The sequence below is a fragment of the Palaemon carinicauda genome, chromosome 22 (assembly GCF_036898095.1).
Source record: "Palaemon carinicauda isolate YSFRI2023 chromosome 22, ASM3689809v2, whole genome shotgun sequence".
Classification (NCBI taxonomy): Eukaryota; Metazoa; Arthropoda; class Malacostraca; order Decapoda; family Palaemonidae; genus Palaemon; species Palaemon carinicauda.
In genome coordinates this window covers 36,950,015-36,967,950 of record NC_090746.1, presented here as the reverse complement: position 1 = coordinate 36,967,950, position 17,936 = coordinate 36,950,015, and the positions used below count along the sequence as shown (strand labels likewise).

General features: G+C 35.4%; 1 protein-coding gene and 1 long non-coding RNA gene across 3 annotated transcripts in view; one reads left to right on the top strand and one right to left on the bottom strand.

The window, feature by feature from the left end:
* Positions 1-17,936, bottom strand: part of LOC137616410 (uncharacterized) — a 351,177-nt gene that overhangs the window by 80,772 nt on the left and 252,469 nt on the right. The window contains exon 3 of the long non-coding RNA XR_011039426.1: positions 10,295-10,421. This is a non-coding gene — a long non-coding RNA (uncharacterized lncRNA). The remainder of the gene's footprint in view (positions 1-10,294; positions 10,422-17,936) is intronic.
* LOC137616409 (broad-complex core protein isoforms 1/2/3/4/5-like) overlaps positions 1-17,936 on the top strand; it is a 454,908-nt gene that overhangs the window by 368,798 nt on the left and 68,174 nt on the right. The window lies entirely within an intron of this gene.

The following is a 17,936-nucleotide window of genomic DNA, read 5'->3' as shown; positions in this document are numbered from 1 at the left end:
TCCGGCTTGTATCCACCTTCGGCGATAATATTCTTGAACGTCTGGTTCACGTAAGTTTCAGCAGCGGCAGTGTCAGCGGAAGCAGACTCCCCATGCAGGGAAACGCTTTTCAGGGCGAAGCGTTTCTGAAACTTCGCGAACCATCCTTTGCTTGCGGAAAAACGTTTCTGAGGCTGGGAATCAGTGGATGTCCCTGGTTGAGGATCATCTGCATCATCATCATCTTCAGCATGGTTGCCGTCGTCGTCTTTAGGTTCCTTTGCAGCAAAATTCTCATATAAACTCAAAGCCTTTGTTTGGATGGTGTTCGTATCCAACGCTATGTTCTTCTTCCGGCAGTCGGCAATCCACACAGCTAAAGCACCTTCCATGCGTACGATCGTTTTATTACGCGTTGTAACGACTCGCTTCGCTGATCTGCTAAAGGTGATTGCAGCCGTCTTTCTAATGTTCGCCTCGTCCTTTTTGATATAGCGAACGGTGGATTCGTTGATGCCAAAATGGCGGCCGGCGGCCGCGTAACTTCTACCATCTTTTAACATGTCGAGAAGCGTAACCTTCTCAGCTATCGTCATCATCCTTCGGTGGCGTTTAGGCTCACTACCAGCCTTAAGAGAAGCAGAACGCTTGGGAGCCATTACAGTAGGATTTACGTACAGTACTGTAACAAAAAGTTCAACTTAAAAAGGTCGCACACAGCACAGATTAAACTTCACAAACTTAAGAACGTCTACTCAGCGATACGCGGTAACAGAGAGTGAACGATCCAGCCCCGCGAGAACTTTGATGCTGCGGGTAGAAGATGCGGGCAAAACACCAATCACAGGCTAGATAACAAAACTTGAGTTCTGATTCGTCATCTATCAGCGCTTGAACCAATCACAACCCGTCTTACAGTACTATGATGCGTTGGTTACCTACTCATAGAAGATGCCCCGCGCATACTGAACGTACGTAGATTAAGTACAATACCGTAATAATAATAAATAATGATAATAATACTGTACAGTAATAATAATAATAACAATAATAATTTTATTAACAACAACAACAATAATAATAATAATAACAATAATAATAATACAGCTTTACGTACGCTATTTTACGCCTCTCTCTCTCTCTCTCTCTCTCTCTCTCTCTCTCTCTCTCTCTCTCTCTCTCTCTCTCTCGTACGCTTATTCGAAATGTGATTTTTGCAACAAAGAATATTATTGGATGCAGTACTGTACTACGTACGTATACATACAAAAGATTCATGGAAAAGAAACACATCCATTACAGTACACACCATTCTAATATGGTATGACTGCATCTGATTTGCGTTTCATGTTCGATTTAATTTTACTACGTACTGAATTATCGTATGATCACATTCTCTTTTCGTGTTTTATTTCTTTCTGTGCTGAATTATATATCATATGTAATGCAATGAACAATCAGTAAGAGCAGATATTACTAATTACAGTATTAATGGAATTACAGGTAACAAAATATCGTATTTGGGGGTCTTCAGATTTCGCGGTATTTTCGAATTTTCCGGAAAATCCGCGATATGTATATATATATGGGTTATGGAAAAACCCCGCGAAGTGGTGAATCCGCGATTGTCGAACCGCGAAGTAGCGAGGGTTCACTGTAAAAGATGAAATCCAGCACTAGGGCCCTCGAGAAACTTCCATAGCACAAGGGCACCCAAAACAATTGCGTATTTTCTCTCAAACATGACGCAATACCTCATAAAAATATAAAAGAACATTACATAAGCCTTTGTACATTTTTAATATGGTTACGAAACACTCTCAAACAGATTATATAAGACTCCGTAACAAAAATACGTGAATTAAAAAGATAATTCTTTAAAATAACATAAATTTACATATACTGACTGTAAGAAAGAATACAATGAAATTAACGACGAAAGTCTTACGTAATTTACAAACTATACTTAAATTTACACAAGAGGAACTAATTTTACGGGCTAGCTAATCATCTCTTCAATGCAAAAATGAAATACATAAATAAAATCATGAATAAAGTATAGTATTTACTCTACACTACATCAGCTATGTAAGAATATATATTTGTATATATATAGATGCTATTACTCTGTTAAAATTTGCAATTTGCATGATCCAACCTGACGTAATCCTCGCAAGATCTATCAGGGAGGCCTCACTAAACTGGAGACTTCCACCATTTAGGGAGGCTATGGTGAGAAAAAAGGCTTGGAATTGCGTTCCACCTTAGTTTCCGTTTCTCATTTACCCGTTTATTTTCAAACTGATTCTTTTATAAGTGTTCCTGCATAGCCAAGAATTATTATTGTAAACCAATACTACGATAAAAAATGCCATACTCGACCCCTAATATGTTATTAATATACTTGAGACGATTTGCTAAGAAATATTAGAGACAGAGCAATGTCCTCATAATATTGTAGTAGGCCTAATTTTGCTTCCAATAGCATATGGGATGAAAAAAATTATAGTGCAGAAGTTAGACTATAATGACATGAAAAATAATAGTAATAAATAGAGTATGCAGATACGGAAAATATGAGCAAAAACACGAATTCATGTCAAATAAACGCAAAATCATAAATAACCATACATTTAGTATTATGTACACAGTGAACAATATTATATACACAGTAAACAAAAGGTGTGAAACATTTCGTAATTCTATCGAGTGCAAATTCATTTTCCACCTGCTGCGTTTCTCTCATCTCTCAATTTATTCTCTCTTAGGTTTTTCAACTTGAAGGATAACTGCAGTTTTATTAAAACCTGCATTGATCATTCTACAATAACACATCTTATAAGCTTATATTTGTAGATATATCTATTTTATTACTCAAATAGTTATCTGCATTATTATAATTTATTTAAGAGAGAGAGAGAGAGAGAGAGAGAGAGAGAGAGAGAGAGAGAGAGAGAGAGAGAGAGAGAGAGAGAGAGAGTATACTACCGCATTGTATAATGATTTACATTAACATAATCTTGGAATACAAGACCTTGCCTTCAAGTCATTGCATATAATCTTATTAATCGAATATCATTCTTTCATGAGAGAGAGAGAGAGAGAGAGAGAGAGAGAGAGAGAGAGAGAGAGAGAGAGAGAGAGAGAGAGAGAGAGAGAGAGAGAGAGAGAGAAGCATAAGGTTGAACCGCCAGTACGAAGGGCTTCCCTGCAGGCTACTGGATACAAAATGGCGACCTGTTTTGAGTTTGGCGCTACTTTCGTTTAATATAGGTACTCCACCTAGTATGGTGTCAGGAAATTTTAAACATATAAAACGTACTAAAGGGTTAAGGATAAAGGGACATACCCACCATTTTCATTATAGCATACTTAAAATGCTCAATACATTTAGATCTTTGTATTCTTATAGTAATTTTACTTCTAAGAATTACAACCTTAGTAAGCTCCTGCTTGATAATAATGATAGGATTTTGATGAACGATGAATCACCAACAAGCTATGACCTTGCCATAACTTCCATTAAATTACAGATTTGTCCATCATCTACTTTACCCTAAACTATTAAATTACCAGTGGTCAGTAAAAGCAAACACCTATACAGCGGTAAGCATTAGCCTTTGCAACTACAGAACGTTCCTAATCTTTCATCTCCGTGTCCTCTCAACTGTAAGATTTTAAGAAGCAGAGTTCATATGAGCAAGATTAAGGAGACTGGAGTTCACATGAACGTTTCATACTAATTCATACAAACTACAATAACTATCCATCAAGTGCCCATGCATATAAACACTTGAAATTCTGGATAAATTAATACATCATCATTACTACTAGGTAAGCTACAACCCTAGTTGGAAAAGCAGGGAAACTAGCCAAAAAGAAAATAAGGAAGTAGACAGAATAGGGTGCCTAAGTGTACCCTCAAGCAAGAAAACTCTAACCCAAGACACAGGAAGGACAGAGGCTATGGCACTACCCAAGACTAGAGAACAATTCTTTGATTTTGGGTATCTTTATCCTAAAAGAGCTGCTTACCATAGTTCAATTATTATTATCATTATTATCATTATTTGCTAAGCTACAACCCTAGTTGGAAAAGCAAGATGTTATAAGCGGAGGGGCCCCAACATGGAAAATAGCCCAGTAAGGAAAGGAAACAAGGAAAAATAAATATTTTAAGAACACTAACAACATTGAAATAAATATTTCCCTATATAAACTATAAAAAACTTTAACAAAACAAGAGGAAGAGAAATTAGATTGAATAGTGTGCCCAAGTGTACCCTCAAGCAAGAGAACTCTAATCCAAGACAGTGGAAGACCATGGTACAGAGGCTATGGTACTACCCAAGACCAGAGAACAATGGTTTGATTTTGGAGTATCCTTCTAAAAGAGCTGCTTACCATAGCTAAAGAGTCTCTTCTACCCTTACCAAGAGGAAAGTAGCTACTGAACAATTACAGTGCAGTAGTGAACCCCTTTGGGTGAAGAAGAATTGTTTGGTAATCTCAGTGTTGTCCGGTGTATGAGGACAGAGGAGACTCTGTAAAGAATAGGCCAGACTATTCAGTGTTATGTGTAGGCAAAAAGAAAGAACCGTAACCAGACAGAAGGATCCAATGTAGTATTGTCTGGCCAGTCAAAGGACCCCATAACTCTCAAGCAGTAGTATCTCAACGGGCGGCTGGTGTCCTAGCCAACCTACTACCTAATATTTCTTCTACTCGTACCAAGTGGGAATTAGCCACTGAACAATTACAGTAGGTTTGCAACAATTTCCAGTTGTTTTAGATGGAACCAGAAACATGTTCTTACTAAGAAAGACAATAGGACATACCTTAATTTCCCTCTGTGGCAAATAGAATAGCCTGTGGCAGAGACAGAGCAGAAGAGAAAATAACTATTGAAAAGCAACATGTTCATCACTAATGAGATATGTCTATCAAATCATAAAAAAATATCCATCCAGCTGAATATGGAAGATCAGGAAATTACAAGGCAAACCTGTCCTAAACTAACTACTGCACCTATTCTTGAAGTGGCTGTTGAGTACCTAATCTCAAAGATATGGCAGTGTTGCTTGGCAAGCACTTTTTCAATGTATCTATTATAATAGATTACATCACTTTATCTTTGTGACTGTCAGAAAATTAGACACTCAAATTCAGTTGTTCCAACTGTACCTAATGAAACAGACTTCTTAACCTAAAGTTCACATTAGACAAGATACTGAATGCTCAAGTTAATTCATTACAAACGTCCCTTTCGTGGAAAGGTAATCAGTTATGAAATAATATAGCACCTTTTGGAGGCCAGTGGGAATTTCCTCACATATTCTTTAAAAGCCCTTATGCTTCTTCTAACTCTTGGAAGACATCAGGGGTTTTTCCTGGCTACAAGACTGACAAGGACTAAACCCTAGTTCAGAGCTAGAGCCCTATGGTTCTTCCAAACTGCAGATCCAAATTGTTTGATATGAAATAAAAATACTAGATTGGTTGGGTACTTAAAGTCTTGAGAGTTTTTATCCGATGGGTAAATAGGTTTCAAATGCACCTTAGACACATTTTTAATGTCATTAAGGAAGATTCAAAATTCTTTTACCAACCAGAATGAAATTGTTGAGTTTATTTTCGTATGACGAAATTTAATACAGCCAAGAGAGAGGCTTTAGTGTTAGTATTCTGTTCTCTCTATTTGCAGGAAGAAAGAATTCCACAAAGTAGTGTGTTGAATGTTAGCCTGTTTGTGATAACCTTAAACAATTTGAGGGACCACTTTCCTACTAAGATCCACAGTTCATCACTTATAGATGACTCTTTCATCGACTACAGTGGGTGTACTGCTGAACAGGCTGACAGGAATATTAAAATTGTAATAGAAGTTGCCTCAAAGTGGGTTGACAGTATGGGGTTTAAGTTTTGTCTAAGAAAACAAAAGCAACTATATCTGTACGAACCATAAAGAGACGGTACCTTCCTGTGTGTAGTACTAGTTAGGCAATTAATTCTAACAGTCTTGCCTTCTCTACTATGAGACTCAACAGTACACAGTATTCTACAAGTTTTATAGTAATTGTGACCAGATTGTGGAATAATCTTCCTAATCTCAAAGAGAATCAGTGGAACTTCATAAATTCAAACCTGCAGCAAATATTTTTATGTTGAACAGGTTGACACGCCTCTCTTCATAGTCTATAGATGACAGATATATTTTACCATTTTTACTGATCTTAATATATTTTATACAGTATCAACTTATTCATTACTTCTCATATATAGTTATATCCTTATTTCCTTTCCTCACTGGGATATTTTCCCTGTCGGAGGCCTAGGGCTTGTAACATCATGCTTTTTCAACTAAGGTGTTAGATTAACTCTTAATAATAACAATAATAACACCAACCTTATTCTTAAAGAGCAGTATTATATCACCTGAAGACAAAGTGATCTTCTTAGGTGTATTTTTTACACAAAACCGACATTTGCCTGTCACATTAATGACCTTTCCATACGTTAAAGAAATCTCTGAATATTTTTAGATAGTGCCTTATCTTGATTGGGATACAAATAGAAAAACACAGCTTACACTTTAAAAATTCTAATGTCCAAATAAGTTTAATTAAGGCAGCCAAATATCTGGAACTATCTGCAGAGCAAACTTTGACAAAAAATAAACCTTTTTCACAAGTTGAAGTTGCACAAGTGCCTCTAGAGCTTCTCCAGAGGCACATCAAAATTGACTCATGCTTTCCTTAACTTTCAAACTGTACTAAAACGTAATAACAATAAAAAACATATGAAGTCACCATTAAATTGTGCTGCTATCAGACCTTGTCTGCTTAAATCTCTGGAGGTATACAGTATATTGAAAAGGAAAGAAAAGAGGTCAGCATACAGACAGCACTAACACCACACTGACTTTACCAAATTGCCTTGATGCAAACCTCCTATTCAAATAACCTTGACTCTAGTAAACTTATTAAATGGAAATTTCTTAAAAACTAGTCGGCACCAAGGGCAGAGCATATACTGCATACTGATGGATTCTAGTTGAATGATGAGGATGGATATATTGATATGGCTGAATCATGTATATTTTCATAGCAGAAACGTATACAGCAGTAGAATCAGTCAAAAAACATTTTTAATGCCAAACATTTGATGAATTTTTTTATCGGTTCTTATTCCAACTATGTTTTATGTTCACTAACGCCCTCTTGCCACCTAGTACAAGAAGTACAGGATTGATTGATCCTGTTGCATTCACGTAATGTTTTAGGTGAATTTTTGTTAGGTTCCAGCTCATATAAGGATACATGGAAATGAGAGAGTGGACAGAGCACTTGAAAAAGGTTTTGAGATTACGGTACTTGATTATCTAATGATGAACATCATATGATTTTCAGCAAGTGGTCCTTTCTTAAACTAAATAAGTGGCAAACTACCTCGGATACATTGAGTAACAATGTAATTAACCATCACCATAACATAAACGGTCATTAATACTGATTTGAGCATGATGAATTAGTAACTTTAGATAAAAAAATAATTTTAAAAATAAAAAATGAACAAATAGCATAATAAAACAAAGATTTTACATAACTTTTAAAAACGAGTAAGATGATCAGCTTCCAATCTGAACTTTAAAATGACGATGGCATCACAAGCAACTTCTCCAAGACTCTTGATGAGGATGTATCTGCCACTCTCACCATGAGCTCCAAAGAGGAGCATTGAATCACTAATTACCTTAACAGTCAGGGGAACCAAGCAATCATTACACAAGGGTTGGCCCCTGCCGGTCATCAAGAACTTGTGTTTTCAACGAGTGTGCCCAATTCTTAGGTATGTTATATTTCCCTGGAGGCATAGCACTTTTGATCCTGATTCATCGTAATTCTGATCCACAGAATTCCAATAATCTTGCCATATATCACTAAGTGATCTTTGGATATAAGGCAAAAAGTCAATACATAGAAGATTTCATCTCCCATTTAATCTTTTCTGGAAAAAGAGGCAATGGACTTGATTTTATACTTATCTATTTTCCAAAGATATGCAAGATTTACAAAACTTCCCATTTGTCAGTTGATAGTTCTTCTTCCCCTCTCCCTCAACCTTTAACTTCTTTCTATAAAGAAAACATGGGCATACCACTGTCTGTACATAAGAAATTATTTTTCATATGCTTGCATAAAACGCATATTCTTTTAATGTTGATTATTCATATTAAATTTCATCTTTTATTATAGCTTTCAGGTGCAATTTAACATCTATCAACTAGCTAGTGTTCTTATTTTTTTCCCCCATCAGCTGTTCTCACATTAACACTATCGGTCATTTCTCCATCTTTCTTTCTTAATTTTACCTTGAAAAAATAGGCAATAAAAAATATTTAGACATGCATATTAAGTATAATAGCTAAGTTTACTAAACAGTTTTCTTTTGTCAGCGAAAGACTACTCCAGTCTCTACCAACCATTCTTATACCAACAACAAATTTATATTTTATCGGTGTCAGTTGTTTTTCTTATTACTTTAATACTTATTCATCATAATAATTACCAACGTGTATTTGTTCACCAGCTCATCCACTTTACTGCAATCGAGAATATGTGAACTATTTATACAGATAGAAAATGAAATAAAAATAACGGTATCGCAAACACTTTCATAATCTACAAAAAAAAAAAAAAAAAAAAATCTAACAGTAAAACACTGCTAACATAAATGTGTTAAAACCCTGCAACTTTCAATGTCAATTAGTGATGTTCACCAATTTTAGCTAGAAAATTCGTGTGAATAGCCATGCTTCATTGCAAGTTTATAACAAGTTAGATTATTTATATCACACTGGCTACATCCTATTTAGTACAATTAAGCAAGGTCTTACTTCATATATTTATGTTTGCCTATACTGTATATGTGTGATATATATATATATATATATATATATATATATATATATATATATATATATATATAAAATATAAATGCAGCAATTTCTAGTCTACTGCAGAACAAAGGCCTTAGATGTGTCTTTATTCATAACTGAGGCTTTGACCAGTTTTCATCACCACGCTGGCCCTTGCAGATTGGTGAATGTGGAAGACTTTTGTCTGATCGATCACAGCAAACCAACCTAGTATGAGTGTCTCTCACTAGTATAGCTTTGCTGATCGTGGCAAGACACAAACCCTTTAACATCGTTAATCTAAAAATGTTTGAGAATCAAGAAGTCCATTGTTATAAGAAAATCAAAATTAATTCATTCAAATAATACCCATGAAAATCTTTTCAATTAATGTTTTTTTTTTCTTTTTAATTCAACACGAAATTTACACAAATTGTATTCTAATTATAAAATAAAAATGGGAAAATGCAGTTTTCCAAATGCATGAAGTTACAAAAACTGAACTACTGTGGCAACTGTATAAAAAGGAATAACTTAATACAACTTATACTAAAGTATCGACATATTTCAGAGGTTTATAATAACAGTATTAACGAGTACTAAAGGGACCTCTCCTTTTTGACACGGAACCTCTCATGAAACTATAACCTCTAAATACTAAAGGAAATATCCTCTGATCTAATATGGATAATGTGTTATTATTAATGTGTGATTTGAACAGGAGTAATAATCATTTTTTTATAATTTTGTGTAAACACAATTCTAATTATTTTTCTCGTTACCTTGAATCTCAAGTGCGACTTTTCCCTTCACCAGTACCCTATGTTTCTCAAATTATAAATTTCGAAAACTTGTCAAGTCTGTAGTGAATGTATATTCTATCATAATAAATGTTCAGTCATTTAAATGTAATTTCAATTTCCTTTATGTTGCAAATGATTTATTGAATTACCACAAAAACACCAAAATGCAATGTTGATCAAACTAAATTATTATCTTTGAATGAAATAATCAGTGTTAGTGATGCAGTCTGAATATGCATTCACACATGAGACAAAGGTTACATAAATTTTCCCCAATATCAAAACATTTGCATACATGTCTTCTCAAATACAGCCATAATAATATATCATGCTCAATAAAGCAAAGCTAATGGTGATTTAAAGAAACGAGAATTGTATAATCTCTAGTTTTAAAATGGAAGCGTAGTGTTTAAATAACCATATTAATAGCAATCATTTGGTTTGCTGAAGAATACCAAGAAGCAACAGGACATGACTGAATGAGGAAATATTTTAATAGCACAATTTAGTATTTCGCTGATTCAGAGCTATATCAAAATTGATAATAGATAACAAAAAGAATTTCACTAATAAAATCTACTATTTCGATACTTACCTGGGTGTTACAAAGCTAACATCTGCAAAGCACAAACTGCTCCATCTTGGAAAAAAAAAAACATATACTCCGCACATATGCTGTATTCCTCCCCTTGGAGACCAACCGGTACGGTGTCATACTTATTCTGCGGAGTAGAAACCAAGAACGGTGGTCATTATGAATTACTCAAGAAGTCTGAATAGGTACAATGAAGTCAATAATGACCTGCATTAATTTTAATGTATCACTTTATCTTGGGAGAGGGGAGTATATGACTCCCAAGATAAGTATTGAATTCATAAATGGTACTCCAGAGATCGAACATAATTTATTCCATTAGAGTATTCAAACACAAAATGACTTTTCCATGTAGGAATGATTGAAAATATCATTATTTAATTACTCACACAAGGATGCTCCTATTATGGGTTATTTCAACATAAATTATACAACTTCAAAATATAGTATATTACACAAAAGCATAACAAAAAGAAAGCTATAACTGAAAGAATACATGAATAATTATGGAATAAATGAGCACTGAGCTTTACTTTACCTGTGAGTAAGTAGAGTGGATGGCTTGTGTGGAAGCTTTTGAGGAGGGAGGTGGTGGGGATAATGTCCCTTGGAAGGGAAGTCACCCCCCCCCCTTCCCCTCCTTAAATACATTGGGTAGCTGCCCTTCTGGGGTTCTCTCTCTTTTTTACCATTTTTCTGGTACTAAGATTAACTTGAGGGCCTTTTTACTAAAAACTGATCAAGAAAATTTTATCTCTGCTTTTTTTTTAAGAGGTAAGAGGTTTCTGAAATGACTAATTGCACAGTTATTATAAAAATTGCCTGTTCTGTTGGCTAATAACTTATCTGTATGATATTTTCCCCAAACATATTTCTCAGCAGTTACGTTGCTTTGCACCTCTCTGCAAGGCTAACAGAATTGTACAAGGTATCCATGAAAGCATAGTAACTTTTATGCAAGCACTGGTCCATTAACCTAAAAAACGATGTCACACAAGAATAAGAAAAACCTTGGTAAATTATGAAGTCAAGGACATAAGCCGAAAGCCTCGCACATGAAGTAAAATTTCATGCCTTACTTTACTGGTTTCTAAAAGCTGTATACCTTGAAATTAAATTTTCATCTGCAACATACTGTACTTTCATTGGGTGACTGATTGGTTGGTTTGAGGTTTTCTGGCATCTTGACATCTAAATTCATTGACACTGATATCGTTTCTTGTAAATAAAAAGTAAAAGAATATTAAATCAAAACCATAAAAAACAAAAATGTTATTTTAAAAGTTAAATATCTTTCAGAAGACCTACGTCTGAAAAAAAGCTAAAAATACCACTAGCATAGTAGGACACATCATGTCAAAGAATTTTGGCAAGGATGAACCTGCCATTCTCACCTCGAGCCACAAATACATATCTATTTCTCTCGCTACTATATGGGGGGCATTCGGTTAAAAAAATCCTTGCTGTCAATGGTACCAAACAGTCGTCGCAATATGGTTGATGTTAGCCAGCCAGCTAAAACTCATGTGTCATCCGAGTGTGACCAATGCAGAGACGACAAAGAGTGGTCTCCCCCTTTCGGGGCATCCCGTTATACCTACATTACTAATTTCTCTTATTTTATTTTCAAATAAGCTATCCCAAGGCTGTTGCCAATTATTATAAATAAAGTTCTTAATTGTAGGAAAAAATTCATTACTGGGAATGGGAAAACTTCATGGTAGCAACTCAGCTGTAGCACTCTTTACCAGTGAATCCGCCTTCTCATTTCCAGACACATCTACGTATGCTGGAACCCAGGAAAATCGAACTATTATACATTTCTTGCCAAAAATCAAAATCTACTCTAAAATCTTTAAACTAAAGGATTATTGGAATTAAAAAACTTCTAAAGCTTGTAGGACACTTCTTGCATCGCTAAAAATGGTAAAATTGCCCTCGTCTTTCAACGCTATTTTCTCAATAGTGGATAGTATGCCATATAGCTCGACAGTAAATATAGAACATGCTAGAGGAAGTGAACCTCTACAATTAAAAGCACTACTATATGCTCTAAATCCAATGCTAGCATCAGATTTGGAGCCATCAGTATATATTAGAAGTTGTTTCCCTCAGTTCTTCAACATGTTCCATAAAGAACAACCTGGCTTTTAGGTCAGTCATGTTTTTTTTATACCAATAAAATATTTACAAAAAGATATATCCGGTAATTTCATTGGAGTTGATGATATCCTACGTGGGAGCACTTTATTTCTACCTATATCTAGACTGTCAAATAATGTTTTTAGCAGGAATCCATACAGTTGAGGAGATTTGGGGTATAACTCAATATATCTACAATTCCTTACAAGGTTTTCAGTCTGACAAGCTAAAGATTCAGGGAGTCTTTGCAACCTAAACCAATACCGAACAATAGAAGACATCTGGAAAAGGTCTAAAGGTAACTCTCTAGCGACAACAAGAAGGCTTGGGATAGGCAAAGTTCTAAAGGCTCCTGTGGACAATCTGATACCAGCAAAGTGTATAGAATCTAAAATCTTATTCAGCTTGAGGTGGCTGAGGAGTATATTTCACACCCATAACTAATTTTAGAAAAAATCAAGGACTTTTATAATTTTAAAAGCTTTTTGTGGACTGCCCTTCATGATATATGGGACAAAACTTTTAATAGATTCAGTCTCAAGGCATTTTACTTTTAAGGCTTTCAAGTGGGGAACCTATGTAAACCTACAATAAAATATCAACCCTAGAAATCTAGCTTCGCTTACACATGGGATCCATTGACCTTTGATGAATATATCCAGGTCTGGATGTACTCCTCGAATACGACAGAAATGGACAACAACAGTTTTACTTGTTGAAAACTTAAATCCATTCATATTGGCCCCCCGGATAATTTTGTCAATTGAGAGTTGTAGTTTTCTCTAAACCATTGCCATTCTAGCTCCAGCAAATGATATGGAAAGATCATCCCCAAATAGTGTTGAGAGAATATCCCAGGGATAGACTGAGGATATCCCATTAATTCCAAGTGGAAATAGGGTTACACTCAGCTGACTACCCCGAGGAACTCCCTCTTCCTGACATTTCATCTCTGATAGAGTTTCCCCCACTCTCACTTGAAAAACTCTATGTGGAAGAAATTATTGAATAAACAGTGGTAGCTCTCCTCTTAATCCCAATTCATGAATGGTTTTAAGTATACCCTATCTCCATGTAATATCATATGCCTTCTCAAGGTAAAAAAAAAAGACTGTTACATGGTGCTGTTTGGAAGCAAAGGCTTCACACATAGAGGACTCAAGTGGTATCAACACATCAGTCGTTAAGTGCATTTTTCTAAATCCACACTGAATAGGAGATAAAATACCCTTCCTTTCTAGGTACCACATCAGTCTTGCATTGACCATCTTCTCCATGATTTTATATAAATAAGATTGTCAATGCAATTGGTCGAAAGTTTGCTGCTAAAAACTTGTCCGTACCGGGTTTTAAAAAGGCTAAAATAATGGCTAGTTCTCACACACTTGGATAACTATGATCATGCCATATTCTGTTGTTAATGCTTAAAATAAATAACTTTGTATTAATAGGTACATGTTTAATCATTGGATATGGAATTCCATCGGGTCCAGGGGCTGTGTAATTACAAGCAGCCAGTGCTGAATCAAATTCTCTTTCAGTAAAAGCAGAATTATACGACTCTTCCCTTCCTGTTGCAAAATTTGAAATTTTTTTTTTAATGCTCCTATACAGGTGACCAGGAGCTGCTTTACACTTGCATGTTACATTTGAGAATGATCAGCCAGGGCATTGCCAACATAATTTTCTTCAGTCACATACTGACCGTTCACCTTCAACACGTGATGGGTTTGGGGTAAACTTGCCTGCAATCTTTTTTCTTTTTCTTCATACAGAAGATGGTGGTGTTCTACCATTGACTGAGGAAACAAAAGATACCCAAGATTGGCGCCAAGCTTCTTTGATGGCACGACGGAACTGTGCTCTACACATTTTGTATGTTATCAAATTTTCCTCTGTAGGGTGTTATGCAATCTACTCAAAAGATTTTCTGGTGGCTCTGTGCAAGACAGTTAATTCTGAAGACTAACACTGGACTGGTTGTCGTTTGAATAATCCTGTGGTTATGGGAATCGAATTGATTCCTGCTGTATGGAGAGTTCCATTCAGTAAGTCTATGGCATCATCAATTCTTTCAAACTGTTCTGCACTCCCCTCGATTTCACTTAGCTCATGAAATTTAACCCAGCCTGCCTTCTCAAGAGTCCATTGTGGCAATCTTTGTAAAGGTAGGCCATTGTTGGTGTTTATAATGATTGGTGCATGATCATAAGCATGCTAATCTTCTAATGTCCTCCATTCAAAATCAAGAACGCAGTTAGAGCTTGCAATTGAAAGGTCAATGCATGATAAGGTACCTGTCTGAACATGGAAGTGTGTGGGCTCTTCTGTATTAAGGGGTCCAACATCCTCTTTTTTCACAATTGATGATATAATATTGCCCCTGGTGTTTGTTAAAACGTCACCTCACAAAGGATGTCTACCATTCAAATCTCCAAGAAAAAGAAAAGGTTGAGGGAGCTGTTGAATCACCTCTACTAAATTATCATACAATATATCATTTGGAGGCAAGTTCAGAGAGAAAATTGTATATTTTCTCCATATATCAATCTGTACAACCACTGCCTGCAGAGGTGTACGAATAGACAAAGATATTTGGGGAATATCTCGACGAACGTATACGAGATATCCACCATGGCTCCCTACTCAGTGATCATATGGTGTCCTATAGCGAGGACAAGGGGTATTAGCATCAAGCTTGGTCTCAAGTAGACATACAATAATGGGGGAATGCTCATGAATTAAAAGCTTCAGTTCTTAATATTTGGCTCTTAAACTCTGACAATGCCATTGAAAAATGGTGGAAAAACTATGGTTTAATTTTTGGAAGAAATTTTAGATGACGTCTTTCCATTAGCAATTTTTAATCTAACACTATTTCCTGGTTGTTTTACTAGAGAGGGTCTTAATAAATTGGGCTTTGTGTTTGTGATTTTCTTTTTATCCTTTTGATCTAATTGTTGAAGGAGATATTGGAGCTCAACTTGAATTTCTGATTTATTCAAATTGTTTTCTGGTTGATCAGAAACATCAATAGACAAAACATTATATTTATCTAATGTCATAACTCTAATATTTCTTATGGAAGTGGGCGGAGGGCGGGGTGAGAGATATGGAGGTCTCTCTCTTTTCCCATTAATAGGTGGTGAGCTACCAAGTTTTTGTTCCTTCCCCAATACAGGTGCACCTGGTAACTTGGTTTCAAGTGGATTCTCCATTAAATCAGGCAAGGACATAGCCTGGGAGCGGTTAGTACTATCCTTTGTAATGGGAGATAAAAGTTAGATAGTGGTGGGCAATGTCTCTTTGTTGATACACAATGGTAAATCTTAAGGAGATATTATTGTCTTACTATGCAGCACTTTATCAGTAGATGGTGAAATTCTTTTTCGAGAACTACCTACAGTAACAGGTGGGTTAGATGACTCCCGAGGAACCTTTTCTCCTACTTTTAATGTCTTTGCATAAGTAGTAGATTTATTTAATAATATCTTGGCATACCCTACGCTTACATGTTTAATAATTGATTTATTGAGGGCAGCTTCTTCTAACTTATATAACTGGCAGCTTCTATCATTAGATTTATGATTAGAGTTGCAGTTCAAGCACCTTGTCTTAAGTGTACATTCTCCAGGGTAAAGATTGGAGCAAGTATTACAAATTTTATCATTCTTACAAACTTTGGAAGGATGCCCAAATTTGAAGCAATTAAAACATTACAGTGGCTTCTGATTTAAAGGTCGAACTTTAATCCTTTCATTTTCCATGTCAATGTGGAAAGGTACATCAGCATCCTGGAAAGTAAGGATAATCATTGATGTTCCAGGTACTTTATGTACTTTCCACACTGATAATGGACACACAGCCAATATCTCCTCTTCCGTAAATTCATATAGATCTCTATTGAAAACCACTCCCCTTCCATAGCTAAAGCTTAGATGGGGTATGATGTCCAATTTTATATTATCATTGTCTGTCTTTAAATTGAACAATATAACAGACTGCGTGTATGACTTGGCCTTTATCAAGTAACTTTTCTTACCAAATAGAGATATATCTCCAAGTGAGATCATTCCTACCTTCCTCTGAAGAAATTTGCAGCTCTTAGAATAATTTTCTGTACCTCCTATAGATTGAGCAACAAGCCACATTGGTGGTTTTGGCTTTCTTTGGGATGGCATAATATCTGCGTCTTTATCAATCCAGTCTGCTGGTCTGTAGACATTCAAATCTTTAGGTACCCCATCACACAGAGCTCCCTTAATATTCATATTACCTACTTTAATATTCATCATGATACGACTTGCTTTCAATGCTTCCTCATGACAGTTAAATGATAACCAAGAATCCCACATATCATCTTGAAGTTTCATTATAATTTCGTTTATTAATCCGTAGCATTCAAATATCTAATGTAGCACATCATAATTAGCTTCTAATGGAATTTGGGTAACATGCAGGATTTTCAATTTTCCTGTGTTGCCCAACTTACCCTTTTTTCGAATATTCAAAGAATGGTCCTTTTTAGTTCCTAAGTTGTCAACGGAATTTTCTTAAATAAATTGCCAGAGATTGTCAACAGTGCCAGGGGAGAATTAGCATATCCAGGGGAGGGGGGGGGGGGGTCGTTTTCAGCAGAATCCATAAGAAAAAATAGAAGGGTAAATTCTGATTTGAAATAGTTTTATTCACCTGCTATAGAATATTAAGGCATCACATGTTGGGAAGGAAATTTGCACTCTCCACTATCAAAACTATGGAATCATCTTCCCCATATCTGTAATGATAGGCTTCCAGCCAAAAGCCGAGAGTCCTACCCCAAGCATTGGATCCCCCTGGATTCCAAAGACCCAACATTTGAGAATAGTTGCGCCAAAAAGGTCCAAACCATCTTCGGGATGGCCGAGATCATCCAATACTCTCACATATAGCTTTGAATGCAAATACCTCTGAAGTTTGACACCTCCACCCATTAATCGAAACAGGCAGCAATAAAGGATGTAGAAACATCCACGCCAATGGCTATAATGGATGTAGAAATAACCCCCCCCCAAAAAAAAATATATATATACATACATACAAATATATATATATATATATACATATATATATATATATATATATATATATATATATATATATATATATATATATATATATATATTACATGATGATGGATCCCGGGTCTCGGCACCAAAAACATATTATACTATGGCCCATGACTGTGAACCAAACATATAATATAATACATACTACGACTGGCAATTCCCAAACTCACTAGTTTGCTTTTGCATTAAAACTGTTACACTTTAAAATATTAATACACTAATTATGAGACAGTTAAATAACTCCAAGACAGCAATATATAAAACACTGAATATCCAAAGGTCTTTTAAATACACTCAAAACCAAATTGGGTAATTACTCTTGGTGATTGGAGTAATACACTCTTTAAAAAAATAAATTTATTCTATATAAATTACAACACTTTGAAAGAATT